The sequence below is a fragment of the Rhincodon typus genome, chromosome 18, assembly GCF_021869965.1.
Source record: "Rhincodon typus isolate 14 chromosome 18, sRhiTyp1.1, whole genome shotgun sequence".
In the NCBI taxonomy this organism is placed as follows: Eukaryota; Metazoa; Chordata; class Chondrichthyes; order Orectolobiformes; family Rhincodontidae; genus Rhincodon; species Rhincodon typus.
The window spans coordinates 20,138,848-20,153,056 of record NC_063349.1 but is presented as its reverse complement, the minus strand read 5'-3'; the positions used below and the strand labels follow the sequence as shown (position 1 = coordinate 20,153,056).

Sequence of the window (14,209 nt, the reverse complement as noted above, 5' to 3'; positions counted from 1 at the left end):
TGGAGAACTCTCTACTTGAGAACAACTAAAAGCTGGAATCTAACTCTGCTCAGGTCTGAGTGCGGGGTGGGGGAAGAGCCATGAACAGCAGCCAGCTCCAGCACAGCTCTCCTTGTGAGCAGCTCCCGACCACCAGTGTTACCCAAACACCAAATGGCCCCAGATTGTGGGCTGTACAAACACAAGATGCTGGGGCTGGCCGATGATCCTCCAGCAAAATACCACAGTCAGGCCAAGAAAAGCGCCTGCCCATCTGCTAAACCGTTCAACGAGCTGAATAGAAATTTGGCGGCAATAAACTTGCGGGCCATCAAACAAGTTGCTTCATACCTGTATGCTTGACGGCGTAAATATAAAAGGTCGGGCAGATGAGTCATATTGTTACTTGTTAAAACAAATTTTATATAAATATGATGCACTTTAGTACCATAATTACTGGGTCTTAGAAACAAGCTTCAGATGGCAGGCACCACATCTGCATTTAATTAAACAATGAATTCGTGTTAAATAAATAAAAGACATTTAATCAATGTCTTTTTGGAGGGTTGCGGAGAGAAACGGGGTGGGTGGGGGAGCGGGGAGAGATGGTTGCTTTCCAAGACACTAGAAGCTTCAGTGATGACAAGCGGACATGGCGACCCTGAACTAACTGGGCAGTGTTCCTGGGGCCGGATTGTGAGTATATTACAGGGTGGGGTGTGTTCAAATGATCAAGGCGCAGACTGCAGTCCTCCTCACTCCCCAACGTACTCTGCTGCAGCGCCACTCCGGAAATTACCTGGCGGCTTCGACGACACGAACACAACCAGCAGCCGACACCCGTTCAAACAGATCCTCGCTTCCAATCATGCTTCTGGAAATCGAGCCTAATTCTCACGTGGTATAAAAAAGGATTTGCAGCATCCTCCGACTGACCGTGGAAGCGAAGACAAAGTATATTAAAGCGCAGACAAGACTTCGTTACAGAGGATATATAGACATTGCAGAGGATGTATAGACAACGCTGGCGTTTCCGCTCGCGGTCTCCCTTTTGCAAATTCAAAAGGGTTTCATTTTTTGCTAAACTTGGCGAATGATAATTGAACTGCAGTGATACAGTTATTACCAGCACCAGGAACCGTGTCAACACGTGTTCCTTTCAAGGCTTCATTTACAAGATGCTTAAAGCGGAACGCGAAGGGGAGACAGCACTGAGCAGCTCTCAGTTGAGTTCTCTGGCTCGGTCTCTCTCACCTGCAGACTGCAGAGCTAGTCCATCCACGTCTCCACCTGGCCAGCAGATGCTGACCCCGCAGCCACACAGAGCAGAAAGGCTAGCCTCTCAGTGGCCCAGAAATACAAAGCCACGCAAATTCCCCAAATTGCTTCCTTCATATTCAATTCAACACTAGCAGAACCACCCGGATTGCTTAGAATATTATTATATCCGATTGGTTTAAAATATGAAAAGCGATTAAAGCATATCGTCCCGCAGCGCAAGGTCAGAAAAAGCTCAAAAGTCCACACTATAATATGACTCATTGACGCCATTAACTTTTGGATGCCCCAGGTTTATGTTTCTATTCTAACCAGTTAATTGAGTATAAAATCCCTTGAAATAAACTGTAACGACGGAATGGAAACCACGTTCATTTTCTACATCAGCTTTTCACAGTAATTGTAATCGTTCGAGTGCCATTCGTGTTGTGTACTCTGTGAAATAATTGCTCTCAGTGTTTGATCAGTTAGCCCAGTCACACTACCTCTCTCGAAAATATTGTCAAACGCACAAGAAACAAGAACATCACTGACAGTTAGAACCGATCACCCCATTATCTCCTGCGGATTTCTTTAGCGTTCCTTTCAAATCTATAACGAAATGAGAGTTTTGAATTTATAGTACAATATATTTGTCCGTGTAACCTGAAAATAGCTTCACACTTGGCGGGATAACACTGTCTTCTGCAGGAATCTAAAAGAATGTGGCTTCAAATACAATCATGACAAGTCTTTAATATCTCCCAACTTTCCCCAGTACTGCTATTAACTGCAAATAATAGTGAAATCTCCCAATAAATTGCTCCATTGTGTTAGAAAATCTGTATGCTTTTTTTGGGCACCTAAGTTGCAGCTGGAGCCAATGTTATAATCTCAAAGGAGTAGCATCTTTATTTGCGCAATTTATCCACAAGCGCATTGACGTGGGCTGATGGAAGCTCAAGGTAATTGGAATATTTACAAGCTACACATTAGATCTGGGAACAATTCTTGTGTCATGATGATGTCAAATTTGCCGGCAGTATCACGAGGCAGTGCTTCGTCAATCCCATTTTAATAGGTGAACAGCAGAGTGGGAGTTAGGCCCTGGATAAGCAGAATCTGACAACGGCCAATAGCAAAAGTGCATTTTCCAAATCCATGCCATGAGGAGAAATTTCTTCTCTCAGGGAGTCTTTGGTCTGTGGAATTCTCTTCACAGGAATACTGAAGACCAGGTCATTGAATATATGAGTTAAGCAGGTTTTTGATCAACAAGAGAGGCAAGAGTTATAGGGTAGACTGGTCATCAGCCTCAATCATATTGAATGGTGGAGCAGGCTCAAGGGGCCGAATGGTCTACTCCTGCTCCTAATTCACATATGGGATGCCACTTTGGCCACAATTCCATGTTTGAATTCCCTTCAGTGTGGTTTTGAGACTCAACACAGTATTAAAAGACTTTTGTAAAAGGCACAAGTTCCATTTTTATTAATTATGATATCGTAATCCATTTTCCTTCTAAATCTGTGTAGCTGTTAAAAGCATTGACCACAATAGCCCACAATCAGCCATGAACACGCTTGCCTTTAACATAGAAGGAAGGTCAATTATGAAGCAGCTCAAGTTGCTTTGTCTTGGCACAAGTGCCCCAAGGAACTCAATTGGCAACATCCTGGGTCTTCAACAAATCATAACCAATTTCCTTTGTGCGAGGAAAGGCTCCAAACAGAGAATGATTTCCCCACTGACCATACTCACAACTCAGTCATCACCTCACTCACTACACTCACTACTCCAGTTTGGACCTTGCTTCACCACAACATGATTTGCAACTACTGATTTATTCAATAACACCTCATCTTGAGCTTTGATGTCCTAGTTCCTAAATAAACTGCTACCCCCTCTCATCTTTGTCACCAGACCACCATCCAACTCAGCACTGATCTTCGCTTCCACAAGTATAAAAATCCAAAAGACACAGACTTGAAAAGATATGGCAGACACCTGGTTTAGCCAGCCACCATCTGCCAGAGACTGTGATAATAAGGTGTAGAGCTGGATGAACACAGCAGGCAAAGCAGCATCAGAGGAGCAGGAAAGCTGACGTTTTGGGTCTAGACCCTTCTTCAGAAAAGTGCCAGAGACTGTGCTTTCTTTTCATTTTAGAAGTGCAGTTGTATGTTAATTTAGGGACAGATATGGAAGGAAGTTTAATTAAAGCATGGTAGGGATGATGGATGCTAAGTGATAAAAGTAGGTGATCAGAAATTACCTTGTCAATAATATGACTGGACAAGCAAGTGGCCATTCACCCAAGATGTGTCTGACCACTTAAAAGACTATCAGGTTCTGCTGTGATCTGCTAAACTGTTCACTTGTCTTGGATCATTCAGGAATGCAATGACAAACTCTGGCTTCTTTTCTCTGCTGCAAACTGTCTTCTTAACTCCTTCTTTGTCCTCTCCCACAATGATCAAGGAACTCATGAACTTTATTGTAACTGCAATCAAGATAACTTAATCAGCAGTCTCTGCAACATCACTCTTCAACGGGTCTACCTGGCTATGCTTTCATAAATGCCACACTCTGCTCTAGCCCTGAACTCGAGCTTGTCTCCTTCTCTCACTTCAGGCCCTCTCCAAAGTCAGCTTGTCAATGAGTCCTACCTCCTGCTCTTCAATCCTTTATACGCTAAACTGCTGATCACTCCACTTCCCCACACATTAGCTGATATTGCAAACTGTTTTCTCTTTTCAGGTATTGTCCCTCTCACATTTAAATTTGCAGTCATCACCTTTCTCCTAACCCACCACTTTTGTGTACTATCATCCCATTTCCAAACTCCCTTGAATCCCTCTAATCAAGTCTCTGCCCCATCACTTGACTGACTTCACCTTGTTGGTACATTTATGTAATTAATTTGTATGTATTATCAGCATATTTTGTGAAGTTTGCGTTAAGACAATCTTATTATTGTTGTCTTTTTAAGTGGCAAATACTACAAAGTAACTTTAAGAAAGAACATATGGAATGCATTGGAGTTGTAACTATGTGTATTTGGACACTAAACCTATCTAGCTTAGCAGGAAAGGAAAACCAAAGCTACAATTATCCAGGAAATTGGCCTCAGGATTTTATATTCCGGGAACTCCTATCAAAAGATACAAGTTATAGTTAGCAGTTAGAAGAGGCACTAAGGCTGCCAAGCTAATTGAGACTGAGGTCTAGGTGTTAGTGACACAGATTAAGGTTAGATTGTCGGTGGGAAGCTGGGAACACTCTTCACATTGATCAAGAGTTGCAAATATTTGGTTCGAGGGGTATAAAAAGGGCTGCATCACTGAGGATTTTGCACTCGTCAAGTGATAACATGTCACAAGGGAGAATTGACAGGAGAGAGTTGGGTGTGGGCATTTTCAAGGAAGCCGGCATTTGTACGGCAGTCAACAAATATTTGTCAAAGGTTTACTGTAAGAACCCAGTATTAGGCTTTAGTAATTAATACAGCTGGAGGATTTCTACATTGGCATAAGGCCCAGTATAGAAATCGATGGCTCCACTACATACTGGATTGCCAGAGCTATAGTAATTGCCTAATGAGAAAGTGAATAGAAACCATACAACTACAACAAACAAGGACTCGTTTAGTCAGTTGAAGTCTAACTTGGGAGAATCACTGGTAAAGTACAATCTTTCTCATTTTGGGAAAGCTGCAGTTTTTGTGAGGAAGTTAGTTCCACCAAAGACAAAGAGAGGGAGAGAGAAAACACTCAGAAGGCAGCTGCCCAACACTACCTTCAAACGTTAAGGTAGACTGGAAGTTCAAGCCTAAGGTAGACTGGGAAATTGTGGGTTTACAAAGGATTCACAAATCATGAAGTCTTAAGGCTACAAAATGATTTGTATGTATGTTAGAGTTAAGTTGGCTATGCTAAAATATTGAAGTATGTTATGAGTCAAGAGAGCAGGTTCAGGAACCAGGAAGACCCTAGAAGTCTCAAGATTCGTAATTGTTGAGCGTGTATATTGTGCCATGCCTTGAACGATGAAATTTTAAATATCAATTTTTGTTCAATAAAGCTTGTTAATCTGTATTCTAAGTTTTTGATTGTCTTTTTTGCCAACAAAGTTATTCCCTAACAAAAACTTCCTTTCTCTGGGGTTCACAATAAGAATCCAAATCGCTAGTCACTGTACCAAAACACCTCTTATGAAAGACACACATAACCTTCTTTATTAATATCACAAAGGTTAATTTACCTTACTTGTCCTTTTCAACCTATCTGCATCCATTGACATAGTTGACCATATCATCCTCTTCCAACATTTTTGCACTGCCATCCAACACAGCAGGACTGCTCTCATCTGGTTCCATAATAATATCTTGAATCACCATCAGAGAATAATTTGCAATGGTTTATTTTCCTGCTCCAACACCCTTGCCTTTGGTATTCTCGAAAGGTCTAACTTTGGTGAATTCCTCTTTCTCATCCATAATTTGCCCCTCAATGGCATTGTTCTAAGACACGATGTGGTTTTCACATGTGCATTGACAGCATACAGCTCTACCTCAGCATTTCCCCTCAGTTGTCAACTTATCAGACTTCTATCTGACACCAAGTACTTGATAAGCAGCACCACCATTTCATTCCCCTAATCAAAGTACTGGTATTGATGCATTAAAAGGCCAAGGGATGGTAAAATATAGTGATGTGACCAGCAATTAAAGCCAAGGACAAGAGATGCAAATGTGCCTGAGCTTTTAACAGATACAGTTATTTCTGTAGGATCAGCTTCATGTCCTGCACTAACACCTCAACAGCCTTTCATGCAGACAAGTGTGATAGCAAAGGTCCCTATTATCTCTGCGCTACACCCAATAGTGTTACAATTGCATCAGTTAGAGAAAAGAATAAAAAATTGGAACACTGAAACCTGAAAGGAAGCTCGAAGAACAGAAAGTTAAATTAGGCAAAGACATTGTCTAGAATAAAATGAGCTCTTTGGCAAGATCGTTCATACATAAAAGTGCCTGTGATTTTGAGGGAAAAACTTGTCACTGGTAGATTATCACCACAACCACTCAGGCCTCAGACAAACATTTTGGCAGTAAATTCACCGGATACAGTAACGGACCCTACCTCCTGGCTACTAATGAAGCAAATCACAAGGTAAATCTTAAAAAAATGCATGACCATTAAGTTCAAACCCACAACATGTCTCATTGGCATCTATCCCTTTCATAGGTAAAATCAGAAATTGAATCTCGTGAATAAATTGAATATTAAATATTTGTTCTGCTAATACTTCATAGAAAAATTTAACAAGAAAGATAACAAATTGTAAAAGTTTACTTGGTTCATAGGAACAATCTTACCACACGTCGGAATCACTTTCATCCAAAGCAGTTTTTCACATAATACCTAAGATGGACTTTGGCAAATTTAAACTCAAATTTAAATGCAGTTTTAAGGTATTGTTTTCCATTGTATTTTTTTCACCAGGCCTTTAGATTTTGCAAACACTATAGGTAGTTGTGATGAGTTTGAGAAAGAATAGGATCGCTCCTTACTTATTAAATTCAAATACAATCCCAAACGAAAAATATGGAAGTAAGAAAAGAAGCTCTAGCAAAATGTATTTTCAAATACACTCACAGCTGCAAGTGTTTTAAGGTTCAATAAGCTGAACAGAGCCTCAGTGCATATGAAAAACCTGAACTTTATAAGCAACCTTTGCTTTCTGGTTAATGCCTATTGTAGTTGCCCAATCTTGTCCGGTTAAAATTGACTTGTTTCTAAACAAATTGCCAAAAACATGTACAACCTGATGTAAAGCACCAAGCAATGATTAGATTTAAGCTCAAAACTCGTTTGTTACTGAAAAATATTGACCTTCTAATACATGAATATAATTATGGCCAATCTAAACTTAAATGCATTGACCAATGAGCCCTGTTGTTTCTTCATACATTTTGCATAACAATACAATCAAATGTTGGAACTTATCTGAGAAGACGCTGAATGGAAAAATGCTTTTCCACTGTCATTTTTCTGATATTTGTCACAATGGGACAATCAGTACTGTGAAAGTAGACCATCAATACCATCATCTGATTTTAATACCCATGACCCTCATTGATAAAATGGTTTTACAAAGGAAGAAACATGAACCTAAAATGGCTGCAACCTGACCAGGTCAAGCCAAGGTCATGAAACAAATGTAAGAGAAAGACAGTCTGTGCCAAAGTTCACATTTTATCAACGGCACTAAAACTCAGTGATGAAACCCCTTGCGTCCAATTTTTGCTTTACACATTTCTGAAAATTTCACACTTTAGGATGAAGGTTGCCAGCAGATCATCCATCTTGAAAAGCAGTCACAGGAATATAGGAACAGGAGTAGGCTATTCAGCCCTTCAGGCTTGCTCCAACATTCAATGAGATCATGGCTGATCTGTGACCCAACTCCAGATATCTGCCACTGACCCACCTCCCTCAACACCTTTGCTTAGCAAAAAATGATCTACCTCAGATTTGTAATTAACAACTGAACTGGCAGCAATTGCCGTTTGTGGAAGACAGTACCAAACTGCTATCACTCTTTGTGTACTTAAGTTCTTCCTAGCATCTCTCCTGAATGATCTGGCCTTAATTCTCATACAATGCCCCCTAGTTCTAGAATACCCATCAAGTAGAAATAGTTTATCTTTATCTATCCTGTCTTTTCCTGTTAATATCTTGAACACTTCAAATAGAGCATCCCTTAACCTTCTAAATTCTAGAGAAACTCAGCCTAGTTTGTGTAACCTCTCCCCGTAACTTAACTCCTGAAATCCAGTATATGCTTTCTAAGGTATGATGCCCAGATCTGCTCACATCACTCCAAGTGAGGTCTAATCAAGAGTTTTTCAGAACATCTGCATCCATGTACTCCAATCTTCTAGATATAAAGGCCAGCGTTCCATGAGCTTTCTTGATTATTGATGCCCGACATGGAAATACACAAATGAACTGTATTTCAGGCAAACAACTGTAAGGTTCTTGCTCACCATGTTTCTTCGTCGTCACTTCAAAAGATAAGACCAATGGTAAGGCAAATCAAATAAATATCCATTAATGAAAATGCAAGAATTTTACAAATTTCACTACTGCTGAGGATACATCAACTACGTGTCCATGGGCTCAGGTTTAATATAATAACTCAAGATTCAAGTACTTTTAAAATTACATATTCTTTAACTTCTTATTGTACTCATCTTTTTAAACATTAAACTCACATTTGCATGTGCATTTGTTGTCATATTTTATTATTTTTTCCAGAGTTAATCAGCATTAAAATTCCACTTTCTTTCACTCAAGAAAACCTTGTAAGTGACACCTTCATTTTGATCTAGTGAACAATGTTTTAATTGAACTGTGATTTAGGTGCATGCTATAACCATTACAAATCTTTGTTGCAACAGATGGAGGAAGTTAAAAAGAGGTGAGCCAATTCAGCCCTCCTCATCTGGTCATAATGTAATTGTTGTTTATTAAAGAAACTAAAAATGGTGTCAGTTTGAAAGAGAAGATATTCAATTCTGTAAAGATCAATAGTATCCCTGAATTTTAGGAATATTTTATAAATCAGCATAGGATAAAGCTCCCAAGAAAGTTCCAAGCCACACACCACCCTGTCATGATGCTGTATCATTGTTTCTTTACTGCCACTGGGTCAATATCATGGAACTCCTTTCCTAACAGCACTTTGAGTGTTCCTACATTCCAAGGACTTTGTGGTTGAAGAAGGCAACTCACAATCACTTTCTCCAGTCAGTTAGGGATGGGCAATAAATGCTGGCTAACCAGCGACACCCATATCCTGAGTGAATGATAAAAAAAATTAAAATAAAATAAAGAGAAAAAGTTAGAATATGTGAGAAAATTTGCAAGAAATATAAAAACAGTTAAAACTTCTGGAAGTATTAAAAAAGAAACTGAATATCTGAAGTAAGTTTTGGGCTCTTAGGCATTGAGAATGAACAGCTGATATAAAGGTAAACAAGAAAATAGCAGAAATTTTGAACGAGTATTTGTGGTAGAATGTACAACACTCATCCCAAGAGAAGTATAAAATCACGAGGCAAAACAAGGAACATACAATAAATGATCACTAGAGGAAAAGTATTAGGAAAACTATCAGAACTAAAAGTCCCTTGAACCCAATGGCCTACATCTTAGGGTATTATAGGAATTGGCTGCAGAGATAATGAATATATTGGCTGTAATTTTCCAAAATTCCCTAGATTCTGGAAAGTTTCAGGGGTTTGGAAAGTTGCAAATATAACACTACTATTCAAGAAAGGATGACAACTGAAAGAACAGTTGGTCAGCTGGTCTAACTTTCTTTTTATTATTTCATGTGATGTCAGCATCACTGGTAAGACTACATTTTCTAGCCATCCCAAACTGCATTTGAATTGAATGTTGCTACAATATTTCAGAGGTGAGTTTAGGTTTGGAGTCACACGTAGGCCAGACCAGGGCAAAGAACATGAATGAAGCAGATGGGTTTTTACAACAATTGATGATGGTTGTCATGGTCACTATCACAGAGGGCAGCATGACGTTTACAAAATCCTCATCTTCTCAGGTACATTCATCATGGGATTATGAAAGGGGAATAATGTTTGATTAAAAAAAAATGAGTTTTTTTTCAGGAGTAACAAGCAGGGTTGGTAAAGGGAGATTGGTAGATGCAGTGTAATTAGATTCCCAAAAAGCATTTGAATACGTGCCACATAGTAGGGCCACTGCATAAGGTAAGAGCTCATGATGCTCGGGGTGCAGATGGGGAGGAGGGATGATATTTTAACATTAACAGAGGATTGGCTAATTCATAAGAACAAATTCAGGACGAAGTAGCTATTTTCAGGTTGACAAACTGTATAGGTGAGGTGTTGCAGGGATCAGTGCTGTGGCCTTAGTTATTTATGTTTTATATTGATGACTGGATGAAGACACTGATTTTGATTGACAAGAAAGTTGAGGGTAGTACAGTCAGGCAGGAAAGTGGAGTTAAGGCCACAATCAGAGCAGACTTGATGGTCTGAAAGGGCCTATCCTGTCTCCTATTATTTATCTCTTCTTAGCAGAAATATCCTACAATTAAATATTGGGAAGACTGAAATCATTATTTTCAGTTCCTTCTCCAAATTTTGTTTCCTAATTATCAGCTTCAATTCCCTCACCGACAGCAGTCAGAGATTAAACCAGTTCATGACACTGGCATCACACTTGATCCCAAAAGGAGCTTGCAACCTAATACATGTGCACAACAAAGATGGACCCGTTTCTATGTGTGTAACAATGTTTGAATTCATCCCATCTCAACTCATCAGCTGCTGAAACCTTCACCCATATCTTTGTTACCTCTAGACTGGACTATTCTAACACAATCCTGCCCAGTCTCCCACCTTCTACTGTCCATAACTTGATGGCGACCAAACTTAGCTGCATGTGCCTTAACTCACAGCAAGTCCCATTCCCTTAATACCCCTTAAATCGTATGATTTACACTGATTCCTAGTCAAGCAATGTCTTGATTTTAAAATTCTCATGCTTGTTTTCAAATCACTCCATAACCTTGCCCCTCCCAATCTTTATAATCTCCTCTGGTTCAGCAACTCTGAGATATCTGTGCTCCTCTAATTCCGACCTATTATGCATTCCCAAATTCAATCACTACATCATTGATGGAGTCCTCAGATGTCTAGGTCCCAAGTTCTGGAATTCCCTCCCTATTTCTCTCTGCCTTTCTGCCTCACTTTTATCCTTCCAGACACTCCTTAAAACCCGGCTGATCAAGCATATGGATGTTTAACCTAATGTCACCTCCTGCAGCTCAGTTTCAAACTTTGTTTTGTAATGCTCCTATGAAGTGCCTAGAGGCATTTCATTACACCAAAGGTGCTCTATGAGTATAAGTTGTTGTTGTTGCTGCTATTGGTTTAGCCACAATCTCAGTTGCCTGTCAAGCATAGCTAACCCTGATATAACTTTGTTAAACTGTTAAAATACTGTTTCCAAACTTTCCCACATATCTGAACCAACACCAAGACTGCCTACTTCCATTTCCAAATGTCGTTTGACTGCAATCTTTTCTCAGTCCATCTCTTGCCTAAATTCTCATTCATGCCTTTGTTACTTCTCAGCTTGCCAATTCCAATGCTATCCTGGCTTACCTCCCATCTTTTCCCCTGGAGAAATTTCATTCAAAACTCTGCTGTCCACATTTCAATTTGTTTGCAAGCTCAACATTTTACCACCCCTGCCCTTGTTAATGCTTACAGGCTCCCCAGCTCATTAATGTCCCAATTTTAAATTCTCACTTTCATTTTTAAATTCGTCAATGGCCATGCCCCTGCTATCTCTGACAATTGATCCTACAAGTTTGGGAGATATCTTTACTCCTCTAATTGTGGTGCATTATACATCTTTGATATTAATCTCTCCACCACTGGTCACAATGCCTTTCAGCCACCTTAGCCCTAATTTCAATTCTTCAGCTCAATTTAATGTGTGTAGTCCTTCGTATTATTTGAACTAGTCTCTGTTATATTAAAAATCTATTCCGAAGTTAGCCACTTTATGGCTGTTCATGATGCTCCCTCCACAACTGACTGCTCCACAGTCGCATTATTCATACACAAGTCAGCTTTCAGATGTCTCCAGATTCTCTCCCATCTACCTCTCTAGCTCACAAACCTGGGACCACCTCAGGGCTCTGAGATTTCCTGTCTCACCTTAAATCATTAACGGGGCACAACTATTCCCAAATTAACTTGTAATGTTGGGATCCACAAAGTTTATTTTTTTCATGCAGTGGGTGGCAAGTTTGCAGGAATGAGAGTTAAACCGCCAGAAATTGGTGCTGCTGTGATCCTGGAGCCATGCCATCTTCTTCTGACATTCCTCGGGTTCTGAAGCCAGGGAGAAATCTCCTTGGAACTGGCAGGAAACCAATTAAGGGAACTTAAAAGGCAACTACGTTTTGCATTATGGCATTCCCTGCCAGTATGTAGCTTGCAGAAGGTGAGTGCACAGTGGAAAGTCATTGTTGAATGACACTGACCTGCTAGCAACAGTATCAGGACAGAAAATCAGCATGTCTGTGGTTTGCCACAGTGAAAGGATTATATCTTTCACTCCTATCTTTGGGAATGGCAACTGAGTCCATCATAGTCAACATGAAATTCTTACCTGCATTGCTGTTCCTGAGGAGGAGCTGCAGCCTTAACAACATTGAGATGCTCAAGCAGTAGCTGCCTTCTCATAACCAGATGCAGCTCCACAGAACAGAGAATGGAGATAGAGCTGCACCTCAAAGGAGACAATGCTCCCTGCATACAGCTGATGTACCAAGAATCAGCTTGCTTCATTTCTCTGAACAAAGCAAGTCATTTTGGAAGCAGACGTCTGGCCGAGGGGAGCAGCAGACAGCCATACCTTGCCTGTGGCTGTCAATGGGATCACAACCAACAATTTCCTCACTTCTGATTTCTTCCAGGGATCTTCAGGTGACATCTTCAAGATTTTATAATTTAGTGCCTACACTGCACCAGTCAAGTCCCTTCTCTTTCATTTGCTAAGGCCTTCAGTGATATTCACTTTGATGTAGTGAGGCGAATCAAGCCCAGATAGCTGTCAGCTTTGCTTCAATGTCAGGATTTCCACCAGTGCAGAGGATGATTCAACTCTTGTGGCAATCAAGGAGTCGTCAGAACTCACACGAGTTTCCTGAATAGGCAGCTTGTCAATGATCCATCACAAGAATGTTAAACACGTCTGTGCCAGATATCCAGGCAACTTTCATAACTCTTTCATCCTCTGACAGTCTCAACTTGTACCAGCATTCACTCCAACAAACAGCCTCAACGGTTGGCTCCTAGGAGACAACATATTCCCACTCAAGACCTAGCCGCTAACTCCAGTGAGGGATCCAACCACAGAAATTCAGGAGAGACATGTTAGGACCCATTTCACAATCTTTGCAACCATCAGGAAGCCATTGGTTTGCTACAAGTGTCTTTCCGGTGTCTTCACAAATCTGGATGTCCTGCAGGATGCCTCATCAAGGTTCTCTAGGATAATTATGGTCAGCTGCGCCACTCATATGATACTGAGGGAGGGTTGGAGTTGGAGCATGGGGAAGGTAGAGAAAGTGCCTGACAACTGAGGAAAAGGAAACTGATGTACCATTGGTGCCTTTAGCCTAACAGTATACACAAAAGATGTGATTTCTAGAATCCAACATGCACAAATATGCAAACCCCACACAGTCACCCGAGGCTAGAATTGAACCTGGGTCCCTGGCACTTTGAGGCAGCAGTGCTAACCACTGAGCCACAGTGCTGCCATGTTCTGTCACATTTTTCCAATTCCTTCTTCAAAATGTCATAGTTTTGCAGTTGATCTCTTTATTAATGAGGGCATGTTTATCCAGGATAGTTTTCTTCAAACTTTAAACAAGACCTCTCTTCTCTTTCATAAGAGTTTGTTTCACAAATATAAGTTAATTCTTCTGAAGAAGAATCATATTAGGCTTGAACAGTTAACTCTGTTTCTCTCTTCGTAGATGCAGCCACACCTGCTGAAATTCTCCAGCATTTCTTTGTGTTTATGTAAGTTAATATTGCTGGTTGCAGGAAAGTATTCTTCTTAGCTGAAACTACCCACTGAGTTTCAAACTTTAAATATCGAAGGAAGAGAGTCATGTTCCACCATCAGAGCAATTCTTTCTCTTGCCAATTTCACAGGGCAATGGATGTCTCTGAATATGACTGTGAAAATTTTCTATAAACTTTTGCTTTTTGGTTATTAAGCTCCCATTTTTCTCTAATGTCCTTTCTCTGGACTGGTAACAATTCTTCCTGTTCTTGAAGCAGTTGTGTTCATTCACATGTTCATACGAACCTGTCTGAAGCTCT

The 14,209-nt window shown here is 40.3% G+C and overlaps 1 protein-coding gene across 5 annotated transcripts in view; it reads right to left on the bottom strand.

Annotated features, from left to right (window-relative positions):
• The window catches only part of LOC109917715 (wingless-type MMTV integration site family, member 5b), a 120,858-nt gene that overhangs the window by 22,286 nt on the left and 84,363 nt on the right, over positions 1-14,209 (bottom strand). The window contains exons 1-2 of one of the 5 annotated variants that reach the window (XM_048607421.1): positions 1,234-2,037; positions 779-910 (exon numbers count right to left, since the gene is read on the bottom strand). The exons of 2 other annotated variants lie outside the window; for them this stretch is intronic. The gene's annotated coding sequence lies outside the window, so the exon portion shown is untranslated. Of the gene's footprint in view, positions 1-330; positions 450-778; positions 911-1,233; positions 2,038-14,209 lie in introns of those variants that run through there. 2 more of the 5 variants (XM_048607422.1, XM_048607423.1) reach the window with 2 other exon arrangements.